A 16,002-nucleotide genomic window follows, 5' to 3' on the forward strand; every position below is an offset into this window, starting at 1 on the left:
AAAATGCAGGGTAGTTCAAAAAAATCAATTCAGAATTAATGTACAATGGAAAATCACATTAGAACAGGTCTATTCAGAGGGAAAAAAGTAATGGTACAAAATAATAGGATGAAGTAACAAAGGACTATAGATCTGAATCAAGAAGTTGAAGAAAAAGGACATTTGCAGGTATGTTAAGTTGTATACACGGGTTCATTGTACAAAAAGGGAGTGTACATGTGGGTTCACTGTACAAAAAGAACGTATACGTATGCACGCACTTTCATAGAAGAAAAATCACATATGGGATGAAAAATTAACGAAATTAAGGTGAAAGAATACTAAGGGTCAATACCATGGTATTAGCCCACAATATTGAGCTAAGTAATGATTATTTGATCCCGTCTAAGAATACCACAAGCTCTAAGTGTTATTTTGATCCAAGATATTGAGAAAGGCTAAAACTATATTGGGAGGAGAAGATCAAAGGGCTAAGCGCAGAAGTAATGAAAATCTTATGAAGTGTCAAATTAAAATAAAATATGCATGTTATGGGTTTCTGATGCTTTGCTTGATCTGAACTAAGTATGCACCTGAGTTTTTGATGATGGATGAGATCTAGTGATGGATTATGATCATAATGAATTATCATTATGTGACCTGATAATGGATAGGCTAGATCTAATTGCTAACGCATGTTTCATCCTTTATATGTGATGATCTGGGTATGTCTAAAGTCTGGAATTGCAACGAAGTTATAAGTAAGTATTTTCAAATCTATACGCTAGTTCACTTTGGTGAAGGTGTGTATACATGCTGGTTCGGCTCTTCCAAGTAGCATATGCAAAAGAAAATCTTGATGTTCAGGGATGATTGATCTATCAGATCAGTGCTGGACTTTTACTATTGTCTGTTAATAAAGTCTTCTTAGATTTGAAAGTAAAACTGAATGCATAAAGAGTTTGTGTCTGATTGATTGATTGATTGAGTAAGAAGGGTGATCCTTGCTGCTATCTATTTAGAACTCTATAAATTGATAGTAGATCTTCATAATGTCACTGATTGGTACAGTTTGTGGTTCAAAGGTTTTATGATTCAGTATCTTTAGAGGTATACATAGGTTGGGCTAAAGGAAGTTGTGTACACACGCAGGTTGGCTTCATTGAAGGAGCGTATACAGTGCAATGGGTGGTGCTGATGTTGTACTAGGATTCTATTGGTTACAATCTTTGGGTACAATAGATTTTAATTTTCAAGAACTTGTCTTGAATGGTTTTTGGGAAGGAAAAGAAGTTAAATTAAGGGATATCACATGGAAAACAAGAAATATAATTAGCTCTAATAGCATGACAAAGCTTATAAAGAAAGAAAAACAGGGTGTAATTGCACAATTATGCTCACTAGAGGTTAAAACATCGAAATCATCTATTTCTCTGGATCTCCAAAATGTCTTGGACAATCATTCCAAGGTATTTGAGACTTCCAAAGGCCTCCCACCTATCCAACCATATCTTGTAATTCACTGGTCGGAATTACCACTCCTCAAACTATCAAGATAGAAGGAAATATCAAGAAGGAAAATGTTCAAGAAGTGAAAGATCACATCGAGCATCAAGAAATGAATCCGACCATATCTTGTAAAGGATTGGAAGAAATTACCACTCCTCAAACTCTAAAGATAGAAGGACATATCAAGAAGAAAATGGTTCAAGCAGTGAAAGATCACATCGAGCACCAACAACAAGTTCTCCAACTTTTAAAGGATAACGCCACTTTGGTGCAAAATCAAATGAAACAATAGGTAGATCAGCATCATAATGAAAAATGTTTTGATGTAGGCAACTGGGTATTTTTACTGCTACATATAAAGCAAGCTATTTATGAGAAGGAAATGTTGGCAATACTACATGCACATAAAAATGACAACCTTACCGAATGGGAAGACTCTTCAAGGATGAGGATGTGGAAGCATTGTTTTGTGCTATTTCTATTATCCAACCAGATTGGATAAACGAAGCAAGGGATGAATGGAAGAAGGAAAAATAAGTATGGCCACTTATTCAAAAGTTGCAAAAGATCCCAATTCAAACAATATTGCCAGATATTGAAAAGGAATGAAAAATCATATTGGAACCTGGAGCAGTCACAGAAACAAGAACCCAACAGCTACGAAATCGATCAATTTCAAAGTATCTCATCAAGTGGAAGAACTTACTTGCTAAAGATTCCACATGGGAGGACAAGAATTTTATACAGAAGCATAAAGAACTACTCAAGCGTTGAGGACAACACTTTTTGAAGGAGAGGGGCATGTTAGACCCCTGTACTACTAGTGTAACCCCTTATTGTTATTAGTACAACCCACTTATTATATTGATGTACCCATGTAGTGCCCATATTGTTACTAATGTGCCCCATAGAAGCCCACTATTGTTATTATTGTGCCCTTACATTATTATTTTTATGTCGGCTCTGATTATGTTATGACCCCTTAGACTCCTATATATAGAAAGGAGGTCTTTTCATTTGTATCATCCAAGAATTGTTCATTTATGTAATGTAAAGGAGGTTGCCCCCTCGAAGAGGCTGAATTCTAAAGCGTTGATCTATCTTTTCTATCTTTTCTTGCGCTGGTTTCATAACACAAAATATTGCAAAAACACCAATACAGAAACACTTAAAACAAGAGAGACACATATATACATGGTTCACCCAATTTGGGCTACATCCATGGAAAAACAGCCACTCCTTCCTTTTATATTATTCAACAAAATGAACAGATACAACCTACAAGAAATCCACTATAATTTCCTATTTGCACTCACAACTTCCTCTCTCTCTATTTCTTAGAATAATAATACACAGCTGCAATAATATTCCCTCATATAAATCGAGGGTTTCCTTCTAGGGAAAAAACCCTAAATTAATATAACTTCTACTGTCAGATCATCTACCTAATGAACGACTGAGTGTTGGATGCAGGAATTGCGGTTAGGTAGACTCCTTCAACACTTAATTGTCAACTCAGGCGTTTCATAAACTTAGAGATGAAGCACAGGAAATGCCAGAAATGATATGAACTTTTCCAAACTCTATTCCACTTCCTTAATTATAATCTTGCAAAACCAAAAAGAAGATCACATGGAAATTCACACCAAATATATTCTAGTGAAGGAATGTGAAAGAAAGTACTTTTTCAGGAAAATAAATGAAAGGAATTCTCAAACTTCTTGCAAACAATATTTGACTAATGAAAATTTAAATCTATGTTTATCTTCAGTATAGTTGTGTGCCAGGTTAATAATTGGACCCTTGAAGATATCTGACTTCTTATAGATCTTTCTCCCTGCACTAAGCTATTATTCATGTACTTCTGCAATGTGCTTGCACTAGTACCAGAACAAAGTTTAGGTGTTGGAAGTATATTTTACACCTATACTGAAGATTTATGTCTTCATGTAGGAGCTCTAAGCCTCAGGACTAGAGCACTATGTTCCTATATCATGATATCAATTCTTGTACCGAAATAGAGATTCTTGCACCAAGGTTTCCAATCCTTCTTATAAGAAAATAAAGAATGTGTTAACTTAGGAAAAGAACTTGCAAAGGTGAACAGAAATTCAAAATAAATTCCTCAAACCAAAAGATGCTTCAACCAATCTTAATATCTAAAACAAGAACTAATTTCCAAAGTCAAAGTGCACTCTTCCTTAATCAAGGAACTTCTTCATGCAATCCAAAAAGATCATCTAATTGTGACAGCAGGCTTCATTCTTGTAATAGTTGTTCAAATGAACTGATTTTCATTCATGACCTTCAGAAATATTATTTTTCAGAATAATTACGCATAAATTCTGATCTTTCATAAACAACATGAAATGCAGGCATAGACCAATGTGTCACAACGACATTCGGTTTCTGATTATCAAAAGTATGTTTAGTTCGAAATATCAAGAACACTTCAAAATGAAAATCACACATTCTAGAATCGCATTAAGAATCATTAATCATATAAGAATAGAAGATTATTACTGTATTGAACCAAAGAAATCAATATGCGAAACTGTAAATGCATTAGTGCGGGAATGCGTGCTTTCACAATCCAAGAAAAAACAAGATCAAACTTCAAGGAAAGAGATCATAAAATTAAACTCAATCAGGCATGCACACCACGGATCCGTCACATAGCGATGAAATCAGATTTAAACTTTGCAGAAGAATAAAAGAATCTATCTACTTCACACTTTACATTCAAATAAAATTAACACACCTTCATCGAAAAAGAAGAACACAAGGGAAAACGAGCTGGGTTGGTTGGGCCGTAGCCAACCAGCTCGTTTCCCTGTTTAGGAAAATGAAATATTCAACTCTTAATCAACGCGTCAACACAGAATTACACTGCAAGATTGAGAAATCATGGCGCAGTTCCTTTCTATTAATAATCAACAAATATACATCATGAGTTCAAATCTAGCCCAGAACGAGGGCGATACCAACAAAATTACAGAAGAACAATATCATTGTTATAGTTATCACTCGCTACCATTTTCTATCTGAGTTGAGTCCTATATTTTATACATTCATTCAGGCTTGTGGTTGTAACCAAATTACATCAAGCATTCCAATCTGAGCCTTTCGGCTATAACAAAATAACAATAACAGTTCATACAAAGCCTTTCGGCTATAACAAAATCCTAATCTAGGTATTCAACCGGTGACCTAATCTCCACCATATCCCTGACTTTCCTCTCTTCTCCAAGCCCAACTCGAGTTGATCGTTCTAGAGCACAGTGTCCCCATGGAGTGGTGAGCTATCACGGGAGTTAAAGATTCACCAGCGGTGCAGGAATCCTACATGCACTCAACCATGCTAATAAGATGATCAATACATTGCATATAAAATATTTTTAGGAAGAGAAATATTAGTTGCAAAGATTTAAACAAAATCTATGAAAATGATTAATTAAGCACATTCGTAACCCTTAAACATGAAACATAAAGCGTGTATGAAAACACACGATTCTTGGACTAGTGCAGGAATAGGGAGGTTTGCAAGGCTAAAACAGAGGTCTATGGTAATGGTTTTGAAGGGAAAAAGGGTTAAAAGTGAGGTGGTTATCCTACCAACATCATCCCCTCCTTAAGTTGTTGTGGGTACTCACACAACCTTTACCTTTTGCAAAAAAACCAAAACAGAAGAGCCTCCCTTCAATTCTGAACCTTTTTGAGTTTCTTTGTCACCTTCTTAAGACGTTCATAACACTTCGAGACTCTATATTTCCATATCTTAACTTGTCTTTTCTACTCCTTCACCTCCCCTGCCAATTCCACGTTTGCTCGTTTTTGCACTCTACTCTACTCTTTCATGGCTTGGTTTAATACTTCCAAGCCATAAACATGTTGCTTGAGTTCTTCTATCCAAATTTTCAGATAGATGGTCGAGTTCTCCACTCTCAATTCCTCAGGCACAGACTTCTCAGAAGTTGATTCTAGACATGTGCCATCATCATCAAGGTCAAAGTTATCATGGCCACCTTTCAGTTCCTGAATTGTAATATCATCAAGGGCTTCAACACCAGGAATCTCAATGTTACTAAGGGTCTCAGTGCCCTGTATTTTTACTTTATCAGGGGTTTCATTACCCTATTCATTCAATTTACCAGGGGTTTCAATACACTTCTATTCAAATTCATTAAGGGCTTCAATACCATCCTCGTCCATCTCACCAGGGGTTTCAGTACCCTACTCTTCAAAATCGTTGAGGGTTTTAGTACCCTACTCGTCCATCGCACCAAGGGTTTCAATACCCTTCTCTTAAAAATTATTGAGGGTTTCAGTACCCTGTGCCCTGTCATCCACCTCACCCTCTACCGGGTCCTTACTTGTAGTTGACATCACTTTTATTTTCTTCATTCTACCGAAGAGGACCGACAAGGGTGTGTTGTCTTCCTTCTCCACATAGTCACCATAAACCATTATATGAGTCGTTGCCTCAGCTAGAACTGAAGTATTATCTTTACCTGGTGAAGCAGGTGGCGAGTCATCCAACAGTATCAAAGAGGTCGATTGAACATGACCCACCCTTGAAGAGGTAGTCCTTCTCCTGGATGACCTCCTGGTCTCGGTAGGACGCGGGGTTATCATTTCCGATTTCTCATTCTTTCCTGTAACCCTATTCTGATCCGACTTCCCTGCACTCTTCTTTTGAGCCAACTTATTTGCACTCTTTTTCTAAGCCAGATTTTATGCACTCTTCTTCTGAGTCGTCTTCTCTGTGCTCCACCCCTGAAACTCCTTCAAGATTTCCTCCCAATTCACATTTTTATCTTCCATCTCTTTCTTAACTAAGATTGTGATTAGCCTGTGGTGATATAATTTCTATGTAGCCTGATTGGACTTTCCTTTCTAAACCCCTTTCTCCATCTTTTCTAAGCTTCATAGCAAATAGTATGGAAAATTAATGAGCTTATCAGACTCAAAGTTCAAAAGTAGGCATATGTGATAGAGGCAAGTTAGTGAGTAGCGACCCTCGCAAGTAAGGAACTTTTGCAACACATACAGGAGATCCTTCCACTTCCCGATCATAGCATTCCACTGGAGGCCATTTGTCCAGTCCACCTTCTGCTTCGGGTTGACCATGAACCGGTGCCACTATTTCTTTTCTAATTTCTCCTTCTTGAACCATTTCTCCCCCACTACTGACAACCCTGTAGCTTGAGATATGGATTCTTCCGCGACTACAAATTCTAGAACCAACCTTGGCTTGGCTCCCATCAAATGTCTGGGTGAATGCTATTGCCACAACTGAGTCAAATCCATCAAACATCTACAGGAATGGGAGGAACCCAGATTATTGCAACATTACAAGACTATTCCTGTACTCAGCTATCTCTTTCATCTCTTGTATGGATCATGGCTCAATCCTTACAGGCACCATGTCTGTTCGAATTCACCCACTCTCTATCTCAATTTTTAAAAAGGTATTACAACAAAAGAACTCAAATGGTGATTGAGCTATACATCCACCATTATATCAACCATTTCTGGAAATATCGTGCTTCATTGTTAAAGTTACACAGATGTGAATGCGAATTGGTGCAAGTATAGGCAGGCGATGATGATTGGAAGAGGCGATGATTTAGACAATAATTTCACATAACTGTCATGCAAGGCCAGATATGGAGTGAGGCCATTATTATCAGGTGATGAGTTTTCCAAGGGAGGTTAAGTATTGGATTTCAGAAGAATCATACCATTCCGCATTTACTCCATGATTTCACATAAATTGTACTTAGTATTCATTGAAAGATAATATTTCATATCCTAAATATTTGTACTTAAACGATTTATTCCTAATTTCGTAAATAATAAAACAAAGTGTTAACCATAATACAAACTGAATGCCATGATCCGCAGGCGATACAATTATTCTACCTATACAAAGGTTCACGAAACAAAATATAAGCTTCAACATCCATTTTTGCACCAGCTATTCCTGTACCAGAACATGTGTTTTTTTAATTGGGCGCACTCAACAGTGAGGATTCTTATACTGAATGTGCCTGCTCTGGACGTGCTTGCACCAACCATGCCTACACCGAGCATGCTTGCACTAACCACGCCTGTACCGAATTTTCTTGCACTTGAAAACACATTCTTTCACCAGGGATATTTGTAGCATAACAGGAGCCAAAAGAAAATTCTGATATGATTCATAGGGTGGATTTAAAAAAAAAATGTTGAATATACAAAGGAGGTTTTATTCGTCATTCTTTGGTGTTGACATATGCCTTTAGAATGGGAATGAAATTACGACAGAGGATTCAAGAGCAAAACCAACAAGAGGGATAAATCGAAAAGAGATTTTGGGGAAAAATTTCAAGGGAAAAGAGGGAAATACGAAATCGGATAGGGAAAACTTCTTTGAAGAAAGGGATGGTAAACTTTATGGGATAAAAAGAAGAAAATAAGGGGATTTTTTTGAAAATGGGAATAGAAGAAAGGCAGAATTTCACCCGACATCTGCCTGTATAGTGTTGATCCATAAAATAAATGCAATGGGAATTGAATGTTGCCTGAATAAAAATTTTCGTGCCAGCTATCCCAAACTTGGATGAGGGCCTAGTTCCTATACTTGAACCTGCTTCTTCTTGGTAACAGTTAACATATCTAAAGATCAAGCAACATTCCCATTTTATTAGAACTAATCTTCCTACCAGCAAGTTGGTTTTCAGGTTGATCCTTCTGCAATCATGTCAGTAAAACTAATTTTCACAATCACAAGAAAAAATTCTTTCTCTTTTTATTTTTTAAATTTTTTTTTTTCTATTATTTATATAAAAAATAAAAAATTGGATTTTCCTTAAATTTTATTTCAAGAGAGAAGAAATCAGATTACAATGGGCTAGCATAGCCACCTACCAATTAAAGTTCAGATTGTTGCTGCACTTGCTGCATGAAGTCTTCCTTTGTGATGGGCTGAAAATATACTTTAAGCCTATGCTCATTCACAAGGAAAACTAAATCTCGCCCATCGACAGTTTTGACTTCTACAATCCCATTGTCGAAGACTTGAATCACCTCATACGATCCCATCCAACGAGTATGGAACTTCCCTTTAAAATGTTTAAATCTAGAGTCATAGAGAAGTACCCAATCACCTGGTTGGAACTGTTTCCTTCTGATAAACTTGTCATACCACTTCTTGCGTTGCTGCTGCACCAAAATATTATGTTGAACAACATCCCTTCAAAATTCATCCAACTTGCTTAGCTACAATAGACATTGTTGTGCTTCCAAGAGATCTAGACCCAACTGAACTGTAGTCCTGAAAGTCTTTATCTGAAATTCAATCAGCAAAAGGACTTGTTTTCTGTACACCAGCTCATATGGTGTATGCCCCGTGTTGTTCCTCCAAGTGTTTCGATAAGCCCATAAGGCTTCAGGCAATCAACTAGCCCAATCCTTCCTGTGCATGTTTACTATTTTGGTGAGGATGGATTCGATCACCTTATTTGTGGATTCCACCAGGTCATTTTCTTGCAGGTGGTACGGTGTAGATTTCCTGTGCCAAATCTTATATTCATTCATGACTTCCTGTACCAAGTTAGAAACAAACTGTGGTCCATTGTCAAAAACAATTTCTCTAGGAACACAAAATCTAGTAAAAATTTCATTAAACAGAAAATCAACAACAATTTTTTTAGTGGCAAAAGAAACAGCTTTAACCTCTACCCATTTAGTAACAAAATCAGTACAAACGAAGATATTCTTTTATTTAATGATGTGGGATGTATGGGTCCTACAAAATCAATAGCCCATTTTTCAAAGGGCTCAATCATGACCTAAGGACATAAAGGCATTTCATTGGCTTGAACAGGTTGACCCATTCATTGACAACTATCACAATGCCTAACATATTGCTTGGCATCCTTAAACAAAGAAGGCCAAAAATAGGCAGTGCATAAAATTTTATATGCAGTTCATTTGTCAACAAAGTGGCCACCGCAAGGTTCATCATGGGTAGATTTTAAAATATCAAACATTTCTTCCTCTCTTACGCATCTACGAATAACAAAATCTAGTCTAGTGTAACAGAGGTCTCCCTGTATCCAAGAATATGAAGCACTTTTCTGAATAATATTCTGCTTTTCATGAGCGAATAAGTGAGGTGGTGTTTTTCCAGTGACTAAATAGTTGGCTATGTTAGAAAACCATGGAGATTTTGCTAACATAGAAAAAACATGCTCGTCAGGGAAATCATCATCAACAGGAATTACCTCACCAGGATTGTTTAATCTGGAAAGATAATCAGCTACGACATTAGACTTTCCTGGTCTATCAATAATTGTAACATTGAATTTTTGTAATAGAAGTAACCACCTAGTCACTTCACCACTAGTTAAAGGTTTATTCATTAAATATCTTATAGTAGAATGATCAGTATGCACATAAAATTCATATCCTATAATGTACTGTCTGAATTTATTAATAGCAAAAATAACGGCTAAAAATTATTTCTCAGTCACTGTATAGTTAAATTCGGCAAGCGACAAATTTTCACTAATGTAGTAAATAGCATAGGACTGTTTATTCTCCTCTTTTCTTAAAGCAGTGCCAATGGCAGTGTCTAAAGCATCAGAGGAAATATGAAATGGTAGGTACCATTATGGTCCTCTCAAAATTGGTGCCTGTACTAATTTTTCCTTCAATATTTCAAATGACTATTGGCAAGCTGTGGACCAAGTGAATTCACTATCCTTAGCTAGTAATCAAAAAAGGGGGTAGAAATCTTGGAAAAAAATAGAATGAATCTCCGGTAATAACCAGCATGTCCTAGGAAACCTCTCACTTCCCTTTGGGTTTTGGGTGTAGGCAGACGAACAATGACTTCAATTTTAGCAGGGTCTGCCTGAATAACTTTTTCAGAAACCAAATTACCAAAAACCACTCCTGCTTTGCACATTAATCTACATTTTTTATCACTCAAAAATAGATGGGCCTCTTGGCAATGTAAAAGTGCTTTTTCTAAATTTTTATGAGATTCAGCAAATGAGTTACCAAACACAGAAAAATTATCCATATAAATCTCAACACATTCAAGATCAGCAAAAATAGACAGCACAACCCTTTGGAAGGTAGAGGGTGTATTACACAACCTAAAAGGAAGCACTCGGTAGGAAAATGTACCCCAAGGGCATGTAAAGGTAGTTTTGTCTTGATCTGAGTGTGTGATCTAGATTTGGTTATACCCACTGAAGCCATCTAAAAATGAAAAGTACTTTTTACCAGCAAGGGTATCTAGCACCTGATCAATGAAAGGAAAGGGAAAGTAATCCTTGAGAGTGGCTTTGTTTAATTCTTGATAGTCAATGCAAATACGCCATCTCCCATATTTCTTAGGGACTATGACTAATGGAGAGTCCCACTGACTCTCAGAAATTGGGTAGATGAAATTAGCATCTAAGAGTTTTTGTAATTCCTCCTTAACAATATCTCTTAGTCTGGGATTCATTCGTCTTTGGGGTTGTCAGACAAGTCGAGATCCCTCCTGGATATAGATATGATGGGTACAAGTCTCAGGAGGAATTCCTTTCATGTCTTCATAACTCCAAGCAAATGCATCCAAATGATCTCACAACAAGGTAACAAGTTGCTCTTGCTGAGATGAATCTAGGTCTGAACTAATGTGTAAGGAATTGCGTGGACTAATTTCAAAAAACATTGGTCTCAGGCTAAAGAGTACAGGAATATGATACCAGATTATGGGATAAGGAAGGTTGGGAATCAGCGTTTTCTTGAAAATCTAGACTAAAGATTTGATGAAGTGTATCAAAACTAGGCATAGTGTCTAGATTGTTCAAGAAATCTTTCAATTCACCATCCTGAGCAGACTTGACATGATGGTGAATCGAAGAAATAGGTCGGGTCTCCTCATCACTACTACCATAATCTAACCATAAGGTATCCTCGAGTTCCCGAATAGATCTAGAAGGTGGGTATAAGGTGACCTTTTTCCTAGAGTCTCCATGTGAAATGTACATATCACTGGAGCGACATCCAATATAAGCATTGGCCATGGCAAGCCATGGTCATCCTAGATTCAAAGGATGTCCTCCCACTGGATTCTTTGGCTGAAGCACAATGAAATACACGAGGTATTCCAATGAATATATAGAGACAACCACATCGTCCAATACTCCATCGGGCTTGATTTTAGATATGTCTGCAAGTTCAAGCATGGTGGGTATAAGAAAAATATGGCCCAACCCAAGTTTTTCCATGGTTTGCCTGGTCATCACATTGATGGCCACCCCCATGTCTATTAATACATTAGAGATAAGGATATCACCTATCTATACAGAAACAACTGGGTTTCCAAGATCTGTGCATTTCTCCATTGATACGCATCTTGTCATGAACTCAGCTGCTCTACCAGCAAACTGAATGGTCTGAGGTTCTACTCTCTTCTTCCCTAGCTTTTTAAGACATAATTCCCGAATGATCTTTGTAGAGATGGGAATTTCTCAGATAGCCTGAAATAAAGGAACCTTTATACAAAGGTTCCTTAATTCAGAAGCCAGAGTGGACTCGGGGTTGCTCTTCTCCATGACCAACTGCTTTGGATAGGGGTGATGGTTTGAAGAAGATGGTGAATCTAAAGGTACGGGAATGGGCTAAAGGGTGATATTGTTTTTCAAATGATCAGGAGTTACTGCCTCATTTTTCTCCTCAATAATTACCATGGACTGTTTTTTTTTTTCTAGTTTAACCACCCTTCCTGATCTCAATTGAAGCTCATTTATCCCAACCGACAAGGTTCGATAGGTAGGAAGAGGGGATGGTCCAACCGAATGAATCAGTTGTACCGCCTTATTATTAGGATTCAGTACCGGTTGAGCAGGTAGTTGAGGTGGTCTAAATGGTGGTGGCAAAGGAAATGGTGGCAATGATTGACTTTGCTAAGGTAGAGAGGGAAAATATGGTTGTGACATATGGTGTGGTGCATAGGAAGGAGGATATGATGGCATCTGAGCAGGATAGGAATGATATGAATGGTTTGGCCCTCTCCATCCTTGTTGCCAAGGTTGAGAGGACTGTCCATGATGAAAATGATTCCCGTGTTGCCAATGTTGAGAGTGATTATTATTATTATTATTATTATTATTATTATTATTATTATTATTATTATTATTATTATTATTATTATTATTATTATAGGAATTTGGAGGTGCATTATAGCCATAAAAATTTGGTTCAGGAGCCATCACTGCACTTACCTGTGGCCAGTTTCTTTGTGCTCCCATGGCATGTAATGTCTTAGGTTCGGAATGCTCTCCTTCAAGTACAACTTTTAATCTAGGTATGGAGGGACACTCTTCGGTGGCATGGCTCTCTGCACAAATCACACACTTATTAGCACTTTTCATATCAGCAGGACATTCTCTTAAAGGATGATTTTTTCTACACTTTGGACAAAAAATAGACAATGACTCTTATTCATTTCTAATTTTTGCTGAAATTTCAAAGAGTCTATTTGTTTGCTAACAGTATTCATTATTCAATTTTCATGTTTCCATTTTATTCTCCAATCCAATGATCATAGCATCTACAGATCCCACTTTGTTAGTTTTTCTTCGACCTCCTCTATTGGATCTAGACTGATTTCTGGAGAACTTCTTGCACAAGTCACAAATTTGTTCAAACGTTTTCTGAGCAATGTCTCCTTGTCCTAACAAATTCAGATTATGTCTAGAATCATCAGTAAGTCCTCGTAGGAACAAGGTTCAAATAGTACTTAAATAAAATTTGTGTTTGGACCTTTGCAGTATATACAAAAATCTCTCTAAGTAATCCTCCAAAGTCTCATCATCACCTTGTACAATGGTGAGGATCTTGTCCTGAATTTCTCTAGTTTTACAATATTCATTATATTTATTGAAAAATACTATCTTCATTTGATCCCAAGAACTTACAGTGTTTCCTCCTAGTCCCATGAACCAGTGCAAGGATGAATCCTTGAGAGTTGAAGGAAACAACTTTAATTTTTGGGCATCATAAGAATAATCATAACTTCGACACAATATATCAGACTCAAAAGTAAATGAATTTGGGTCTTCGTGCACCTTACCATGAAAGTGTGGAAGAGCTGAAGGTGAAATATTATTCATTTGTACATTCTCTTCTAAGTTCACTATTGGAAATCCAAAAGTGGACTTCTCTTCATTTACCTGGTTCTCCCTAGTCCCCTCCACATGGTCTTCATGATCAACCATTGTTGTGCCTCAAATCAGACTACTTCTAGAAGGTGAAGGTTCAATAATGCTGAATTGGACCTTCTAATCACCATTAGCCTCCTTCTTCCCCTTTTCAAGTTGTGTCAGACCTAAATCATTGTTTCTAGAATCCAAGTGGACTGTTCCGACGTGATGAGTCTGGGTTTGCTTGGACTTTCTACCTGCAAAAGAAGGTCCAATATGAGAATATTTTTTAGTATTTTTTCTTCCTTTATTGGGCTTCAGACCCCTACCTTTCTTAGGCATTCATTTTAAAAAATCAAATCCAAAAAAACAAAATTCAAATGCCTATAAAGAAAAAGAATATGTTAATTTCCACAATCAATAAAAGAACCAACACTCATAAAATCCTCAAAACAAATGAAGCATACCGCAGAAAACATAATAGCAGACTTACCCCTATTGCAGAAAATGGAAATTTCTTACCAATTTCAAATAGCCTCCCCGAAAATAGTGCCAAAATGTTGGGTGCAGGAATTGTGGTTAGGCAGACTCCTTCAACACTTAATTGTCAACCTGTGGGTCTCTTAAACTTAGAGACGAAGCACAGGAAATGACAGAAATGATATGAACTTTTCCAAACTCTATTCCTACTTCCTTAATTATAATTTTTTAGAACCAAAAATAAGATCACCCGGAAATTCACAGAAAAGATATTCTAGTGCTGGTTTGTGAAAGAAAGTACTTTTGCAAGAAAATAAATGAAAGGAATTCTCAAACTTCTTGCAAACAATCTTTGACTAATGAAAATGTAAATCTATGTTTATCTTTAGTATAGTTGTGTTCCAGGTTAATAATTGGACCCTTGAAGATATCTGACTTCTTATAGATCTTTCTCCCCACACTAACTTATTATTCCTATACTTATGCAATGTGCTTGCACTAGTACCAGAACAAATTTTAGGTGCTGGAAGTATATTTGACACCTGTACTAAATATTTATATCTTCATGTAGGATCTCTAAGCCTTAAGACTAGAGCATTCTGTTCCTATATCAGGATATCGATTCCTGTACCGGAAAAGAGATTCCTGCACCAAGTTTTCCAATCCTTCTTATAAGAAAATAAAGAATGTGTTAACTTAGGAAAAGAACTTGCAAAGGTGAACAGAACTTCAAAATAAATTCCTCAAACCAATATATGCTTCAACCAATCTTAATATCTAAAACAAGAATTAATTTCCAAAGTCAAAGTGCACTCTTCCTTAATCAAGGAACTTCTTCATGTAATCCAAAGAGATCATCTAATTGTGACAATAGGATTCAATCCTGTAATAGTTATTCACACGAACTGGTCTACATTCATGACCTTCAAAAAGATTCTTTTTAAGAATAATTACGCATAAAGTCTGGTCTTTTATAAACAGCATGAAGTGTAGGCAGAGACCAGTGTGCCACAACGGCGTTCGGTTTCTGATTATCAAAAGCATGTTTAGTTAGAAATATCAATAACACTTCAGAATGAAAATCACGCATTCTAGAATTTCATTAGAACTCATTAATCATATAATAATAAAAGACTATTACTATAATGAACCAAAGAAATCAGCCTGCGAAACTGTAAATGCACTAGTGCAAGAATACGTGCTTGCACAATCTATGCAAAAACAAGATTAAACTTCAAGGAACGAGATCATAAAATTAAACTCAATTGGGAATGCACACCATGGATCTTTAACAAAGCGATGAAATCAGATTTAAACTTTGCAGAACAATAAAAGCATCTATCTACTTCACACTTTGCATTCAAATAAAATTAACACACCTTAATCAAAAAAGAAGAACACGAGGGAAAATGAGTTGGGTTTGCTGGGCCCTGGCCAACCAGCTTGTTTCCCTGTTTAGGAAATGTAAAGATTCAACTTTTAATCAACGCATCAAAATAGAATTACAATGCAATATTGAGAAATCATGGCGCAATTCCTTTCTATTAATCATCAACAAATATACATCATGAGTTCGAATCCAACCCAGAATGAGGGCGATACCATAAAAATTACAAAAGAATGAAATCAAAATATCCTTGCTATAGTTATCGCTCACTACCATTTTCTATCTGAGTCTTATATTTATACATTAAATCAGGCCTGCGGCCGTAACCAAATTACATTAAGCATTCTAATCTGAGCCTTTCGGCTATAACAAAGTAACAATAACAGATCATACTAAGCCTTTCAGCTATAACAAAATGCTAATCTAGGTATTCAGGTGGCGACCTAATCTCCACCA

This window comes from Pinus tabuliformis, chromosome Q, assembly GCF_031772625.1.
Source record: "Pinus tabuliformis cultivar Carrire ecotype Pingquan chromosome Q, CPIR1, whole genome shotgun sequence".
Taxonomy (NCBI): domain Eukaryota; kingdom Viridiplantae; phylum Streptophyta; class Pinopsida; order Pinales; family Pinaceae; genus Pinus; species Pinus tabuliformis.